This window comes from Camarhynchus parvulus, chromosome 2 (genome assembly GCF_901933205.1).
Source record: "Camarhynchus parvulus chromosome 2, STF_HiC, whole genome shotgun sequence".
Taxonomy (NCBI): Eukaryota; Metazoa; Chordata; class Aves; order Passeriformes; family Thraupidae; genus Camarhynchus; species Camarhynchus parvulus.
In genome coordinates, this window is record NC_044572.1 from 130,811,437 (window position 1) to 130,825,423 (window position 13,987).

Consider the following 13,987-nt stretch of genomic DNA (forward strand, 5'->3'; position numbering starts at 1 on the left):
ATTCTTGTTATTTTTAATTATGAGGTAGCACTTTATTGTAGTGGGCAAAAGTAACTCTGTAATTAGCTTGTGTGATTACTCAGTTATTAGCCAGTCTCTGATGCTGCAGACACCCAGGAGAACCCTTGGCAGGCTGTCACAGGGCTGTGTGGGTTGGATGGGACCCCAGGCAAAACTTCCCCATCCTGCTACTGAGACCATGCACAGACCTGGCAGGGACGAGGACAGCACAAGGCTTCAAGCATGAGGGGATGACCTCCAGCAGTGAGGAATTGCCATCCAAAATACTTCAGCTCAGCTTCTCTGGGCTGCTGAGACCTTGCCATCCTGCATCCCCAGTGCCCCCAGGGTGGTTTCTTTCACCTGCACAGCTACAGGCTGGATTTCCCAGCTCCCAGGCCCCACCATGCTGACACCCCATGCTCACTGGGAGAGGCTCTTGCCAGAGGGCATTGCTTAGCACTGCAGTGCACAGCAATATCAAACTGTTGAGGGCATGGGCTGAGAAGCTAATGCATTTATAAAACAAATTACTTAAGACAGAAAGAAAGAAGGGGTGCAGAAAACTGCTGTAAACAGCCCTGTGCTTCTCAGCCATCTGAATCCTAGTCTGTACAGCTTGTATTGGTGCCTGGGTTGCTCCTCCCCAGGGGCAGGAGGTGGCATCACCTCTGCCCAGGCAGGTTACAGCCTGCTTACCTTGCTTGGATCTGAAGGACTGAGCAGTTTATGTGGTCACTGCAGTGAGAACCAAAGAATCTTTACTGGGCATGGGGGAGGAGAGTGGTGCACTGGTGCAGGGAGCAGCTGGGCATGGGCCCGGCTGCCTGCTGCATGCGGGCTCACAGCTCTGCTGGAAACACCCTGGATGGGCCAAGTTTTCCTTCTGCTGGGCAGATGCAAACCCTGCTCTCAGCTTAGCTGCCACTGCTGCCTGCATCCCACGCTCTGCTGGGCTTGTGGGGGGTTTCTTGTCCCCTCCTCTCACCCCCGCCAGGTTTGCTTCTTTAGCTGAGCCATTCGGGGGCGGCTGGTATTTCAGTCACTGAAGAAATTAGTAACTGATTTATGTAACATCTCGTGGGACTGCCTGCAGGGTCTTCACAGAGAGACAACTGAGAACAAGTATGCCATCACCAGAATGAGAAGAAGGGGCCCAGAACACACCCCACAGTGAACTGTGGAATCCCACTGCAAAGCCAGATGCCACCCTGCTGTTGTGGCACCTGTACCTGTGTGCCATGGCTGTGTCCTGTTTCACTGCAGCTCAGCTGCAGGCCAGGCCCAGCAGCCACATTGCCATGTCCTTCCTTGGGCTCACCTGAGCTGGTTCTCACCTTGAAAAGGAGTTCCTGGTCTCCTCTGTTTCTCCAGCTGTCAGGCCAGGCCCTGTGCCAGCAGTACAGCACTCAGCACCGGGTGCTGTGTCTCCCAGGGCCTGCTCAGGCTGGCATCACCTGCAGCACCTCCCCTGCTGCCCCTGCCCAGCTGCATCAGTGCCCAGCAGACACTGGAGTTGGGGTTCAGCAGAGGCTGGGTGCTGTAGGCTCTTGCTCCTCCTCCTGGCTCCCTGCTGAGACTTTGTTGTCTGTCTCTCACCTCTGGTCATCAATGCTCATGGTGGGGCAGGAGGGACGGTCAGCCCACACGTGCATGGGAAAACCTGGGCAGAACAATTCTGGGACATCAGATCCTGCAGTTCTCCCTGACTCTCCTGGGGCTGAAGCTTTCAGCTTGGATGGTGCAGGGGTTATTCTGAGCATGGACATGTCCCTGGGCCACTGGTGGCAGACCTGACATCCCAGTGCAGGAATGGAAACCCCACTGGTTCAGCAGCGGTGGGCGGGAGGGCTGAGCAACATGCCAGCATCCCTCCCAGCAGCTGTGATTCAGTAGCAAAGGAAATAACAAAGAAATGCTTGCAAAATAAAAATGCTTTTGATGTGAATAGAAATGTTTATAATAATCTGGATTTTTTTTTTCATGTAAATAAGGCTCAGAAAATGTGTTTTGTCAAAGTGACACACAGCGAGCTCTAGTAGGTGTACCCATCTCAGCATAAAAGGAACAGAAGCCACTCACTTGATGAACCTGAAAGCTTTCTTAGAATTACAAAAGGAATAAATGATCTTAATCATATTAACTCCTGGGTGGTTGCCTGAGTCTTTGTGAGCAGTATTCATCACATCCCAGACAGTGTAGTTTTAAACTCACAAAAGGCAACTTCAGATGATCTCACAGTCGCCTTTTCAGCAGTGTAAATTATTGCTAATGCCCCAAAGGCTGGGATTTAACTCCAACAGAAGCATGTCCATTTCAGCAAACCTCAGCATGGGAAGACAACTGCTGCTCTCTGCTGAAGGAGCGCTCCTGGCAGCCTCCCAGGGCCTCTGCCACAGCCTCAGCATCCACCAGGGTCTCACAGGGGCTCTGGTGCTTGACAGCTGGGGAGGGGAGCAGAGGGGCTGCAGGAGCCGGGACATTCACTTCTGCCATGCAAACAGCTGGACAGGAGAGTGTGCCCCTCCTCGTGCCTCCTACAGGTGCCCTTCAGGACAGTGGTTCCTGCCCAAGGTCACAGTGCAGCATCGGCCAAGCAGCTGCAATCCTAACATCAGCTGCTGAAGCTGCTATATCATCATGTTTATAAAGCATGAAAAACAATGTCTGGATTGTACCTTTCCCTTCTGCTATGCGCTTTCAAAGGCAGTTTCCCAGACTGTCTTGGTCTCAGGTGCGAGGTGCCACTAAATTTTTGCCATACTGACATTGATTCAGCAGCTGTTGCCAGTCTTCTTGATCGTGAAATGAAAGTTCTTCACCAAAGGACTAATTCAAATGCAAAATGAATTAGGCTTTTTTAATCTTACTGCACATGTACTTCAGGAATTTAGGAATATTAAGAACCCCTAGAGATTACCTTCTTTTCAGTTACCATGGTTCATCTCGACAAGCAGCAACCCCCTCACTTGCAGGCAATGCCAGAGTTTTGCTTTCTGATGAGGGCAGGTGGGAACAATCCTGTGTTGTTTCTGGAAGAGGTGCTGGAGTCTGGGCACCTCAGTGTGGTGGGTGAAGTGTTGTGAAGGGCAATGGAAATCAAATTAATCCCCCACTCTCCCTCTCCCATCCCCTTTCCTGCAACTGAGCTGGTAGGAGATGGCAAACACTGTAAAATTCAGTTTATTCACCCAGGATCCTGGCTATGTGCTGTGGAGAGATTATCAAGTGAAAATGCACCAAGAGATGCTGTGCCCAGTGTTGATGATCTAAACTTGGTCTGATACAGTGTATGGGTTGTTTCCCTACAAACCTTTCATGGCTTCTGTCTCCAGCTCATGCTGGTTACTGCAGCATGCCCCCAAAATCATAATCCTGCAGCAAATGTTAAGAGATCTCACCAGCATGTTGTTTTCATTAAGTAACAACATGAGGATGAGATAATATGCATTGTTATATAATATGCACCCTTTAATATGCATTGTTTATAAACAGAAATCTCACCTTCCTCTTTCCTTTTGGGAAAAAAAATGGTGAAGCAAAGTGCTTTTTTACTGCCTAACCTAGTTTCTTTTCAGGAATAGAAAAAAACTGTAAACATTTTTAGCCTTGGTTTATATCTTACACAGGAGTAGAGTGTGTGCAGGACAGGATCCAGCAGTGGGTGACCTCTGCTTCACACAGGAGTGGCTCATGGATGAATCAGTCTGGCTTAGATCATAAATGCTCCCACAAAATACAGCTTTGCTCCACGGGATGGAGCAGCCGAGTCCTGCATGTGGCTGATGCAAGTTTTCAGGATCAGGCTCTGCATGCAGGGCTGTGATCACAAAGGGTGGTCCCCCATTCCTCGTGCCGATGCTGTGCCTCATGCCCTCACAATCAGGGACCTCACCACAAAAATACAGCTTGGGTTTCAGCTCATCAGTTTTCTGGATGTGAAACCACACAAAGAGATGTGGAGGATAGCGCAGGGAAATAAACAGCAGGACTGCAAATCTTACCCTGCAGTGTCAGCTACAAGTTTTGCCATGATGCTTTTTCTCTCCATTTGCAGCGCATACTTTCTGCCTTTTTGAGCTTCCAGTACAGTTTCTCTGAAGGACAACAGCAAGGCCTGTGCTGATCTCAGGAACAGCCAGTTCCTTGCCTGGGACTGGCTGCAGCACAGCACAAGGACCAGCCTCTGTACCTGGCCTGCAGGTGCTCCCCCTCAGCTGTGTGGGGGCTGCAGGGGCCACCTGGGCTCCTTCCCTTCATTTTGCAGGGGAGAGGAGGTCAGTGTTCTGGCAAGCACCAGTCCATGCAGGTAGCACCCACATGCTGCAGACAGCTTGGAATTAATGGCAAAAACGTGTCCACGTCCCATTTGCAGGTTTCCTGAATGCCCTCTCTGCTTGAATACATACTCTCAGCAGCATTTGGATTTGCATGTATGACAGGTTGAATCAAAGGTTTATTGTCTGCACAGCTCCTCTGTTTATCTAGAGATTGTGATTTTGGCAAGAAACGGATTCTTGAGGCCCTGGGGTGTCTGTAGGCACAAGGGTCACTGCAGGCACCAACTCTGTCAAGGGGTGACTCCGCTGCCTCCTGCTTCAGCCACATAAGCACAAAATTGAAAGGAACCTGGAGGATTTTGCAGGAATTGCTTTCCCCACTGCTTGGAAGCAAGGGAAATTGTTATAGAAACAGCAGCGTTAAGAATCTCCCTGCTCCTCGGATTGTCGTCCCCAGCCCTGCAGAGGGTGCCCTTCTGGAGCACTGCCCCAGCGGCTCCCAGGACAGGGACCTTGAAACGCAGCGAGCCTGGCGCTGAGTGGGGGCAAAGGACAGCGGGCAAGGCTGCACACACAGCGGAGCAGGCATGAGCAGGATGCAGAGGGGCAGCTCCTCTGACTCCAGCCATCAAACACATGGCTTCACCTGCCCACCACGGGAGGGAAGGGCATCTCCAGGAGATGCCTGTGCCTGTTACACACAGCATTAGTCACCCATGTAGAGGGATCCATTCTGTTCTGATGGCTTTAGAGGGGCCACAGGGATTACCAGCACCCTGCACGTTGAAGCTTGTTCCTGGAGACAGGTGGAGGGGACACTCCTGCTCTGCCTTCTCCATACAGTACCAAGTCCAAAGGTTAGATGCTTTACAGTTCACTACCATGGCCTCTTCTGTGGTTTGATGCTGAGGAATACTGTCCAGGGGTCTTTAGGCTCAAAACTGCTTCCATCAGGCTGGATGTGGTGTTGAAATGTGGAGCCTGACATCTTTCTAGCCCACGACCTACCACACCAGCCACTTGCTGCCATGAGACAGATTATGATGCTGTCCTATAAGCAAGGCAAAAAGATTTTGGGTGTTCTGGACAGAAAACATGCTGCTGCTCTACCAGAAGAGCTAGACTTCCTTATTGAATACAAGAAATGAAGTTTCAGTTTGAACTGCCAACCAGTGCTCATTTACAGGCACCAAGGCTTTAATACTTAGGTCTCTGGACATTTCTCCACTGAGTTACACATAGCAGATGGAGCTGCCAGACAGTAACGGACAGAGAAATGAACTTCAGCATCGTGTTCAGCCTCTGGAGGAATTCTGCAGATGCACTGAACAACAGCTGAGAGCACAAGTCCCCAGGGCATGTGTTTGCTATGCCCTGTAGAGCCCAGAACACCACTTGCTACCATTATCAACAGCAGAAGCATTTCTTGAGAGGTTTTCCTCTTCTTTCAGATAATTCTGCATCTTCTGAGAATTCTGTGACACAACACACCCTTTTCTCAGTGCTCCTTCCTCAGCCACAGAATAGTCAGACCTCTGCACAGCATCCTCAGGCTCTCAGAGAGGCAGCTGAAGGGTGTCAAATACTTTCAACAGTAACTCTTAAGTAACTAGAAAAATACTTGGTTTTTCATCAACAACATAAGCAATATTTTAATCTTTTTTGAAATGTGGTGTCACAGACATCTTTTAATGAAAATCTTTTCCTTAGGATTTTTTCCTCCTGAGAAGCTGTGAGGCCTCAGGAACAAAATGTAAATAATGGTTATCTGCTGCTGTGGAATGCAACAGGTGGGTTTGTGATTGGTCTTATGTGGATGTTTGGAATTAATGGCCAATCACAGCCCAGCTGGCTCAGACTCTCTGTCCGAGCCACAAACCTTTGTTATTCATTCCATTCTATTCTTAGCTTAGCTAGCCTTCTGAGAAACCTTTTCTTCTATTCCTTTTAGTATAGTTTTAATGTAATATACATCATAAAACAATAAATCAAGCCTTCTGAAATATGGAGTCAAATCCTTGTCTCTTCCTTCAACCTGAGACCCCTGTGAACATCGTCACAATGTGGATTTTATTTCTTGCTGTAACACACCATGAATTGTATTAGGGAGTCTGATAACTTCTTGATTTGTTATTTTGGTGGGTTTTGTGTTTATCAGATGCATATGGTCTTATAAGAAGGGGTTTCAGTCTATGACACAACTGGAAGCCTTAGCACATGCCACATGATAGAAAAGACATAATTAAAGAGGGTCTTGTCAAAAAAAACCCCAGTATCAGAATAAATTCTGAAGGACTTGCAAGTAAAAGAAAAATGTATCATCAGAGTGTAACAGACATTTCTTGAATCAAGAGAAGGTCATCTGGCTCATCTCCTGGACATTTCATTTCATCATGAAGGATTCTTAACTGATTGTTTAATTTGTTCCAGGAACCTTGTTAGGGAGAGTGTAATGTAGCTTTTGCTCCATATGTGACATGGAGTCTGTTCCAAATTCAGCTTACACGCCCTCAAAAATATCTGTGATTTTGTATAAGGTTTTAATTGCATCTTGAAGTTCCTTGTTTGAATAATAAATGCTGTAATTGAACATTTCCATTAAAAAGATCTCTTACATGAGCTTAAGTCAAACCTTGCAGCCCTGCAGACAGAATTCCATTCTTCAGCCAGGCAATAGGAGCAGGAGCAAGGCAGTCAGCCACACTGAATTTCTCTGCCAATGTCTCAAGTGTGACCTTTAAGGACAGCTTTTAAGGGCAGAGAAGAGCTAAGGCTTCCTCATTATCATTCCAAGAGAATGTAATTTCCTATTACCATCCCAGAACACAGAGAGCAGCAGTGAGGCTCGGTGTGACTGCAGCACAGAGAGCTGGCCCCTCTCTCTGGCTGCCCTTTGTGGGTGAGCTGTGTCCCCTGCAGTCAGCACTGGAGGCCTGCAGGAAATCCATCCAGCTCCTTGGGGTTTATCCCTCAGTGCCTTCCCCAGTGGAGGAGAAGCTGACAGGCAGGGGAAGGAGGTTGGCCACATTCAACCTCCAGGTTCAAAGGAACTGAATTCCTGTGGACCAGTGTGGAATTCTGCATCAGTGCAGACAGTGATGGCCATGTCCTTGTTTTTCTGACAGCTCAGGAGTGGCTCTCCCCTCCCTGGCTGACTTGTCATTCACACTGTCAGCCCTGGACAGGATGTCCATGTCCCAGACATTAATGACCATAATGCATGAACTGGCTAAGCTGCACAACTGCCTCAGGCATCCACCGTGCTGGCCTGCTGGGAGGGGAACTTGATGGCTCTGCTGGAATTTGTTTCAGGGAGGTGAGGCACAGCTGGGGTGCAGCCCTGGGGCCTCTCCTGTGCTCAGCAGCAGGTGCTCAGCACACACACTGCCCACTCCAGATACTCATGGAGACAGAGAAGCAGCACAACCTCAGGAGAAGAACCAAGAGAATGAGCCCTTGAACTTCTTTGGGGAAGAAGAGTCCTCATCCTTTTGCAACAAAATACAATATAAATATTATATGAACATGCAGTGAACATGCAACTCAGTAATTTGCCACCTTGTTTCATCCATTTGATAAAGAAAAGAGAAAGAAAAATATTGAAATCCAGAGATAGAAAAAACAGATCTTTTTTTGTCTGAAGTTTTTACGATAAAGTTTCTTTTTGAGTCAACTACTAGGCTAAAACCAGCCCAGCAACTTCTGTTTCTCACCCCTTTGTTATCAACCCCAAGGTATTATAGGATAAAGGAGAAGGTGACTCATGAATCAGTGTGGCTCTTTAGAGGTATGAGGCACAGTCTCATACACAGGAGGCTGTGAACTCATCACAGACTACATCCAGGGGATCACTGGAAGCCACCCTTCCCCATATACATTTTCTGTCACCACCAAATGGCCATCTAGGCATCAATTTTAGCTTTTCATCTGACTTCCAGGGGTTTCCCTAATTAAGTGCAGTTTGACTAGAAAGCATCCTGGATATTTCCTTTACATTTCCATGGGTTTAGAACATGAGGCACTACAAAAGTATTTAATAAGGGACTTTGGAGGGTTTTCCCCTGCTATTATTATGTTTATCCCACTGTAGGAACACTGTCCACTGCACCCCAACCATTAGAACTATTTCCTTCCCTCTCTTGAAGATCCATCACCTTCTGCTTTCCTAACGCCACACCTCTCTCCCAATCTGCTGAAAGCTGCTGAGAAGCCCCAGGGCTCCCTCAGGCAGTTTGTCTGCCAGGGCAGCTGCTCCTGACAGCTGGAGCCAGGGAATGCAGCTGGGTGGGCAGCAGGCAGGTAGCTCCCACATGATGGCTGCAGATTGTCCTTGGCTTGGGCAGGCTGCAATTCGAATGTCAAGTCCAATTTTCATTTTACTTTGCAAGCTTATTCAAAACCTTGGGCCTTGTGTATACAGCAGCTTCCAGAGTAGGGAAGAATTGTTCCTGGTATATATTGTATCACTGAAACAGCTGCTGCAGCACAACTCCCCTAGCTGACCAACCCCTCAGGATAATCATGTTGAGCTCCTGCAGTAATGGAAGAGGAGAAACTGTTGAGTCTGTGATGACATGCCCCAGCAAGGAAAATCCCAATCAATTAGGCACTCCTTTAAAACTCTTATGTGTGTGCAGCATTTGGTATCTTCACTCCAACAATGATGTCATTTTTACTGGTTCCTCTAGGACCTTAATTGTGACCTAAATTTCGACTGTGGATAGCAGTACAACCAAAACCAGATTTTCATCAACATCTCATCAGTTTTGTCATTAACACAGGCCTGATACATTAGCAGATAAATTTTTAATTTAAAAAAAGGTGTGAAAAAAAAAACTTAGAAACCTAACTGTGCTTTTGAAGGTCACATTTAATGAACCTGATCCCATTTTGCAAAAAGTCCAGATCATTTTTCTAGGTCGCTTTCTGTCTAAAAAATTCTCATGTGTCAAGTCCATGTGTGAGCAGCTTGTGAAACACCTCCCAGTCCTACACCATGAAGGTCCCACTGCATGTGCTACTCGAATGGTCCCAGCTCTGAGGGCTGGCCTGGAAGTTGGGTTGTGTAATCTCTTGTGTGCTTTGAGGTTGAATTTTTGCTGCCTCACTTCCCTATCTCTCTCAGCACGTCTCCTTACTTCCTTTTGTTGTAGTCTTGCTGTCAGCATTTTCTCTGCTCACCTCACCAAAGTGCCTGTTTGCCTTCTTTGGAAAATGACTGTTTATCTTTCAGAATACTTAACACCACAGACTTATCTTCCCTACAACTTAAACAAACTGTTTCTATAGCCCAGCTGTGCAACCTGCTGTTTTGCTGGGGCTATACCACACAATGAATTTCAAGCATGACAAAAACAGACTGGAAAAAGATGGATAGTCTACAACATTTGCTATGCAAATGTTAGACTTATTTATACTACTGATAGGCAGCAGGAAGTAAAACCCATCCTCTTTCCTTGGCAGGTCAAGCTATGCTGGACCAGCTTCATTTTGGAGAACTTGCTCACTGCTGATGGTTGCTGCCTGAGAAAATAGACCTGCACTTCTGTTTCCCTGTTACAGGGTAGGCACCTTGCTTCAGTCATTTTCTGCTCTAGTGCAAGAGCCTGTCACCCCTCCATGTCACTGCTCCTCCACACATGGCATGGTGAGCACATGGAGATGAATGGTCTGGAGTCACACTGCAATGCCTGACATCACTTGGGTGAGAGCTCAGCTGTAAGCACTGAGGAGTTAACCTTCCTCTACTGGAATGGAACTGTGAAGCTGCATAAAGAAAAACTGCCAGGTCTCACACCACGCAAAGATGCTTTGCTGAAGTTCAGTGTTTTCTTTACAAAGCTTACTGGAATCCCCTTTGGCCACCCCAGGAACATCCTTGGGCCAGAAAAATTCTCATTCATGAAATGCCACTTGCTGGCAATGCAGAGACAACCTCACTGACCTAGAAGGGTTCTCCAGTTTGTTTGGCAGTAGGAGTGGAATTAGATGTGCTGATGCTAAATGGCTTAGCATTAGCAGCAAAATAGCTTAAATACCCTGTCCCAGAAGGTTAAACTGTAATGAGCCTCTTAAAAAACTCTCAGTGCAATGGGCAAGCACTTGGCTCTGTAGCACAAGGCTGGGTGATCAGTCTTCCTCTCCCCTCCTTGTGTGGCTATACAGCAGCAGAAAGCATCAGAGGAAAACATTTCCAATATTATTTTTGAAACATAAGGAAATAAAATTATCACACTTAGATGTAAAAAAAATTCTTTCCTCTTTAAGGAACTTAAAAAATTCAGCAGCAGGGACTTGGCTTTGCAAATTTACACATTGACAAGCTGATGTGTCTGTCCTACAGGTCACCTAGGGTCCACACCAGTCTGCTGGGATGGTAGCTCAGGTGTATGATATTCAGATTTTATGTGGCTGGCATGCTCATCTACAGCTAATGCACCATCAGTGGATGCTTCCAGTACACAGATACCACTTTACTCACCAAAGCATGTTGATCCCTGATTAAATGTTCCAACTTTAAAGAACTACAGTACAGTTTATACAAGGGAGCAGGATTAAAAGCAAGGAGAAGAAAGACCATAAAGCAAACAAACAGAAAACGAGTAATTTCTCCCACTCAAACCGATGTTTCCTGCCACGCAAGAAGAAATGTCTGGTCAACAAAAATAATTTGCTAAGTTGATTCAGAGAAGCACATCTAGAGTTAGAAAGAAACTACCATAAAACACACTCAACCCTAAGAAAGAACAAAACAAAAACAAGGTAGTCTGTGGTTGAAAATACTACTTTCCAATCCCTTTTCAAGACAAGCCTCAGACATGTAACCCAGGGCATGACATATTTGAAGTTCTGTCCTTGAAACCATTTCTTTTTGCCCCCTTCCTCCCAGTCACAAGTCACACAAAGTAATGGGTCTGCAATGAATTACAGCATTCCAGATCTGCATCAAGCAGCTGAGTTAGGGGGAACCCGTTTCAGCCTCCTTCAAGGCTACTTTCAGCCACTACAGTCTGGTAACATCTGGAGGCCTTGCCAGGAGGGCAAAACAACCATCTGAGTAGTCACCTTAAAAGGTTTCTGGGAAAAATAATATTCTGAAAAAAAAAAAAGAAAATTGCAGAACAGCTCTACCAGAAAGTTCTTCAAAGATATCTGAAACTGCCTTGCTAGAGGAACCTTGGGTGTTCCAGAAATGTGGGTTCCTGAGAGGCCAAGCAAAACTGCATGGCTTGCAGAGTGACCCACCAAAGCCCTTTAGCAACTCCTACTTTCAAGCCATAATTGTTGCTGTATTTTGCCTGGGACCAGAATCTGAAGTTGTCATTTTCTCCCTAGTTCTAAAAAACCAATTTGGCATGTGGCATGACTGACTTGGCTCTACCCTGTATTTCACTGCTAGTAACTGTTAGCCCACTGGAAAACCAGAGGTGCATCCATCACCTAAATGGTGGAGATAAGGGATACCCAGTTAGAGCCTCACTCCAGGATCCAGGAGTCCTCCCACTCCAGCCAGTGCTGATGGGATGGCTCCTGCCCCTTGTGTCCCTGCTCATCTGTGAAGCAAATCCACACCTCTAGAATATTTAATATTCTAGATTTATATAAGAATATAAATTTGTTGTTTCAAGCATATGGTTAAAGATAGAACTGCTTTGCATCTACTGAAGCCACATCTCAGCCTTGCTGAGGAGAGAAGGTAATTTGACTCTCAGCTCCCAAGAACTGGTGATAATGTGAAGTGCTGACTCCAGGAAAATCACACCAACCTTGGGACTAAACCAGGAGAGCTGCTTCAGCTTTCCTGCTTTCAGCTGGAAACTGAATTACACAGACAGAAAGTCTTCAGAACACTTTTCAGTCACTCATCTGTCAAAAGCAGAGTTTGGAGACAGCAGAGCACAATGTAAAGAACATTGAATTGAGCTTAATTATCTGTATTCATATTGAAGTTGTGTCTTATCATGAATATTTCTGGATTTTTCAAAGATCAAGTAGTTGTTATGGCACTTTGCACTTAGTAGGTTAAAAAAAAAGTTTTTGTGGTTGCTATTTCAAATCCAGCTACAAGAGGACAAAAAGAAAAAAAAATAAAAAAAAGAAAAGAAAGCAATCCTTAGGTCAAATCATTTTGCTACAGAAGAATAAACAATCTTTACTGTAGAATTCATAACCCCAAGAGTTGAAAAGCATGCTTGGGTCTCACTCATCCCAACTAGCAGCTCCTAGTGCTACATCTAACAGGCAATGCCAGTGTTTCAAAGGTTTGGGGAGGCAAAACATCGTTTTGTGAAATCCATGGGATTAATGCAAGGTGTCTGAATACAGCTCAAAGGTAACAGTGACTGTTTAGACCAGCTCTCCACACGTGAGTTTTGAGGCCCTTAAAACCATACCTTAAAACCATACCAGTAGCAAACAATCCCCGTTTAAAGGGTATTTTGAGTAATCATTTTCAGAAAGGCTGAAATTCCCTATCTCTCAACAAATTTTAACTGTACTTTGGAAGAAAATAAAACTACTTACCATTAAAAAAAATCCCAAGAGTTGGGAAAAGTAGCTACATCTTGACTTCCAGTAAATTTTCTTGTTCCAAGGGCTGTCTGTCCGTCCTTCCATCCTCTGTCCAGAGTCAGGATGTAGCAGCCTGCCAGGAGCTGGCTGAGCTGTGATTCAGTGGCAATAAGGAATCTTACCCTCCACACAGTGCCTGCTGCACAGCTGCCTCAGCAGACAGGGCAGCCGGCTGAGTCACCTGCCTTGCCACAAGTGCTACCTGGGCTGTCAGGGCTGCTTCCGCAGAGCCCTGAACTTGCACCTTTAAAGCTTCTGCATGGCCACACCACCATCCTGGCAGGTTTCCCCATCAGAGGGGCACAGGGCTGCCAGAGAGGCTTGGCTGCCCCACGTTTAATGGGGGCTTCCTTGCAGACACCCCTAATCCCTCCTGGGTTTGCCTGTTCAAGCTGTGCTGCCCAGCCCCTGTCTGGCCCTATGCAGACAGATCCCCGAGGAGGGTGTGCAGTGTGTGGTGTCAGTCCTGCACTCAGCACTCGCAGCATCGCAGGCCCACAGAAGCATTTTCTGCTCAGCAAAGCAGGAGGCAGCACTGCCACACTTTAGGGGCTTCACAGTCAGAACAAAAACTGAAAGCAGCTGAAAACACGTTTGTAGTAAGAGAAGGCTGATCACTCAATATAGGACATTTTTCATCATCACATATTGCAGGTCACTTGAGTGGAAGAATGGGGGAAATGAAGACTCCATGTGAACCTTCTATGGTATTTAAAAGATCAGCATAACTGCTGAGATCAGAGAAGGCTTTCTGAAACAAAACCCTCTGCACCATTCAGTGACCTATGTAAAGATACCTTCGTATTTTGTGTTCAAAGGCACAAGAATAAAATATTCCTTCTGCTGTGTTCCCCTTGCATGATTATATGTGCTTCCTCATTTTCAGGAATACCTTGATTTCCCCAGGCACATGGAATTACTTCACAGAACCCTATTACTCAGAACTTTCTTACAGTTGGATAAAGGCTTAAAAAAATGAAAAAAGGGCATTTTTCAAGGCACATTGTTTCATCTAGTCTAAGTATTTACCATGCTAGCTGAAAGCCACATCCTTTCAGTAAGGGAAGTAGGCAACGTCTTCATTAAAGTGCATCTAAGACAGAACTCACATGTGCTGCAGAGCTGTGCTCCTTCCT